The sequence below is a fragment of the Protobothrops mucrosquamatus genome, unplaced genomic scaffold, assembly GCF_001527695.2.
Source record: "Protobothrops mucrosquamatus isolate PMUCROS unplaced genomic scaffold, P.Mucros_1.0 scaffold671, whole genome shotgun sequence".
In the NCBI taxonomy this organism is placed as follows: domain Eukaryota; kingdom Metazoa; phylum Chordata; class Lepidosauria; order Squamata; family Viperidae; genus Protobothrops; species Protobothrops mucrosquamatus.
The window spans coordinates 105355-109245 of NW_015386959.1; the positions used below are offsets into that span (position 1 = coordinate 105355).

General features: G+C 35.3%; 1 protein-coding gene across 1 annotated transcript in view; it reads left to right on the forward strand.

Moving 5' to 3' along the window:
• Positions 1–3891, forward strand: part of LOC114922699 (chloride channel protein C-like) — a 64979-nt gene that overhangs the window by 32980 nt on the left and 28108 nt on the right. The window lies entirely within an intron of this gene.

Genomic DNA, 3891 nt, shown 5'->3' on the forward strand with positions numbered 1-3891 from the left:
CTCTTTCAAGTAATTCTACTGTGGCTATATGAATATTTCTCTGATCTTAAAAACAGTTCTTATTTTTCTTTTCTTGTTATTATTCTTTATTTGTTGATATTCTTGACTGAGGTATTGTTTATTGACCTTTATTTATTTGGCTTAGCTGTGCTTTGTTTATTACTTCAATTAGCTTAATTTTGGAATTCTATATTGCCTAATTTTTTTGTCTTCTGTTTTTCTTCGGTTATCACAACTTGTTCTGAAAGTCATTTGGATTCACTTCAAAATTTTGATAATATTATTCTTGCTTCAGCTTTCATAACAGTATACCTTAACTCTTCCCATAGCATCTTATGTTCTTTTACACATTAGGTAAATATACTTAGTCTCTTCCTTATATTTATCCTATATTGTGACTGATATTATTCCACTCATCCTGCTCTTTTCATTAATTCTCCAAGCTTAACTTGCATATTTAACATCATTTATTGTTTGTTCTGTAGTTTGTACTTTTGTCTGATAGGATTGCATTTACTCATCTTCTGTTGTCTATTATTTATTTGATTTGATTCCAGGGTTTGCATCTGCTGGTATCTCTTTGTAGAAGCTGAGTTTATTTTGCTTGAAGCAGGCTTTGGCAATAAATAAATAATCTTGTCAGAAATCCCCATAAGCCTTTCTCCTTCCTTATTTCATTACTCAATCCAAATGTTCCAGTGATTCCAGAATCTCAGTTTTCCAACTTTTGCTATCCAGTCACTGATTAATAGTACGCTGTCTTTTCTTGATTGAGCACATCTTATAATTTGTCACCAAATTCTTCAATGTCTTTTTCTACTGCTTATAAGTATGCTTGTATAAAACTGATGTTCATTGGTTATCCATTAATTCTAAATGATATGATCCTCTTGTATGTTGGGTTATAGCCGGTGCATAATTTAAACATAATTGCCAATCGATTTCTCCATTCCTCTATTTCTATTATCAGGTAATCACATACTGGGTCTGTTCTCATTCATTTAAATTCATTTATTTCTCAAACAACCAGTTTAATAAGAATAATTTCAATTATGAGAATTTCAAGTTATATTTGATTCATATTTTTCACATTCCATTTTTTATATCTAGGTGACACTCTTCTTCCTTCTTCTTTTAGTAATGTTGAAACCAGATTTCCTTGCTACCTTTATTTTCCTATGCCACGCTCTCCACATCTGCTTATGGAAGCTTCACTTTCTTCCCCACAGGAGTGCCTTCCAATTTTGATGTCTTTTTATTTGGCATCCAGACTGATTTAAACATTTCAGCTATGTTTATGTGGGCTTTTTGGCAACAACACAGAAGTTGATTGTCATGGTTTTTTTCTGGATATAATTTTGAAGTTACTACTTCTGGGTGGATTAGATTTTCCTATACCTGCAGAACTTCACCTGCCCTCATGCTCTGGATTTCTTAGTTTCCCCCCACCTTTGATATAAACAAGGGTGATCCTATCAGGAGCTCTGAGTGGCATTGCTCTAGGCAGTGTTCTCAATTTTTGCCACTTGAAGAGGGGTGGACTTTAACTCCCAGAATTCCCTAGCCAGCACAGCTGACTGGGGAATTCTGGGCATTGAAATCCACTCCTCTTGAAGTGGCCAAGGTTGAGAACCACTGCTCTAGGGTTTTGGAGGATTCTGAGTTCCTGAAGTAGTAATTCAACAAGAGAGAGTTTAATAATAGGGGAGTCATTTTCTAGAGGTAAAAATCTTGATTTATATTTTTCACCTGGCACAATTTTCAATTTCCATAGATATTCCAGATGGATGCATATTATTATACTGTCAACCAATGGCAAAATCTAATTCAGATAGTGAGTTAGTATATATACAGTGTATAAACTTTCCACTGGTATTGTTACTGTGGTAAAGTACAAAAGAGTTTACTCTTTTACTAAGCATGAATATACGTAGAATAAAATCTAGGATTGACAGAAGCAGGATATCAGTACTCGTGTGTGTACAACAGTAGTACAGCTGGTGTCCTAAATATTTGCACTCTATGGCAAGATCGCATAGCAGTGATAAAAGTTTGATATTCAAGAGTAAACTGTCACAGTTTATGATGTCATGGCTGGATCACAATCCTGTTAGCATTTCCTCCTGGGAAAGAAAAAGCAAAAGTGTCCATCTGCTGCAAAAAAGCAAAGCGAAACATCTGTTGGTGACATTAAGTGCTTTTCTGGCTGTGTTCAACACAAACCAGCACAATTTCAAAATGGAACTGTTTGGTTTTCGTGAGCAAGAAAACAAAAAGGTATAATGTCGTGGGAAAGTATAAATACCTAAAAAACTAATTTGATGTAATATTTTTCCAGAATCATGGGTTTGCTAATTAGGCTTACCCTTCAGTGTTAAGGAAACATAGATTAAAATCAAACATGGGTTTTATTGATTTCTTAATCAGATTATTACCTCATCCAAAGTTATAATTATACTTTACACTCATAATATAGTAACTACATTTGAAGTTTAGGAAAAAGAAGGTACTTTAAAATTTTAATATGGTGCAGAAAAAAATGTTTGCTTTTCTTCCTAGCACACATTTTGTCTGTCAAAGTCCAAAGTAACAGCTCCCCAATAGAATAAGTGGGGATGTAGCAGTGCTCACCATTATGGGAGCAATCTTCTCCTAAGCCCCAAAAGAAACAACATATTCAGTTATTGAGTGAGGAATATCCAGAGGAATATATATTTATTTTATTATTTGCTCTTAACTGAGAATATATTCCAAATAATGAAAAATCAACTGGCACAGAAATGCATCACAACAGTTGGGGAAATACATCAAACATATGTGGGAGATAAATGGTTTTGGAACAATTTTTCAGACCAACTGTTTCTTTGATAAATCAGGGTTTGTTCAATCAATTTAGCTTTTATATGTTATGTTTTGGTAAAGGAAATAAAATCTCTTTTTGTTCAGGCAGGAATAGAATCTCTGCAGCAATCTTGGTCACACTCAAGCCCCTAATGCTGTCCGCAGGCTTGCTGGCTACTTCCTCTTGCCTCATTTCTGCTTATCAGAGGGCAGGAAGGGCAAAATGCCTTTCCAGTGGTGGGATTCAAATATGTGAACAACCGGTTCTCTGTGTGGATGCTGCTTCCATAAGTCCATTCTGAGCCTGGGCAACAAAAAAATAGCTATTGGTTTTGCTGAACTGGTGTGAACTGGCACCCTCCCCAGTGCCTCCACTACTAATATGCTCCCAAAAGTTGCTTCAAATAGTTTCTTCAAACTTTGCTGGACAGATTCATTTCCTGTCCAGAAAGAGTGTTTGTATTTTAAAAAGATGGCATGCATGGGGGGGGGGGAGAAGAAGCACTAGGGCATAATTTTAAGACAATGAGAATCCCAATTAAGCACTTGAAATCTGAGACTAAGATCGGGAAGATGCATATAGTATTATGATAGGCCCTGAGAGAAGGGATAATTAGATTATTCTATTGGCCCTGCAGATTTGGTTGAAATCCCTCCAGTAGTTGTTATTTAGTGCAAATAAATTAACCTTTCATTTCCAAAAGGAACTTGACTGACCAAGATTGCAATACAGGAAGAACAGTTTAAATTCCCTTCCCTGTGCAATAAAATTCCTGACCAAATTGTCCTATCCTTATTTTTTAAAAATTCACACAGCTATGTCAAATAGCATCCTGTACAATCAGCCTTTGTCCCTGATCTCCCTTCCTTTCGCCGCGCCCTCAAGACTTGGTTATTCCAGCTTGCAGGACTGGCCTAGGGTAATTTTTAGGGGGGTTTTAATTATATTTTAAAATTTGACAAATATTTAAATATTCCTTTTAATTAATTTTAAATTTGTATTGTTTTGTATGTATTTTAAATAGATTGTCAGCCGCCCTGAGTCCTACG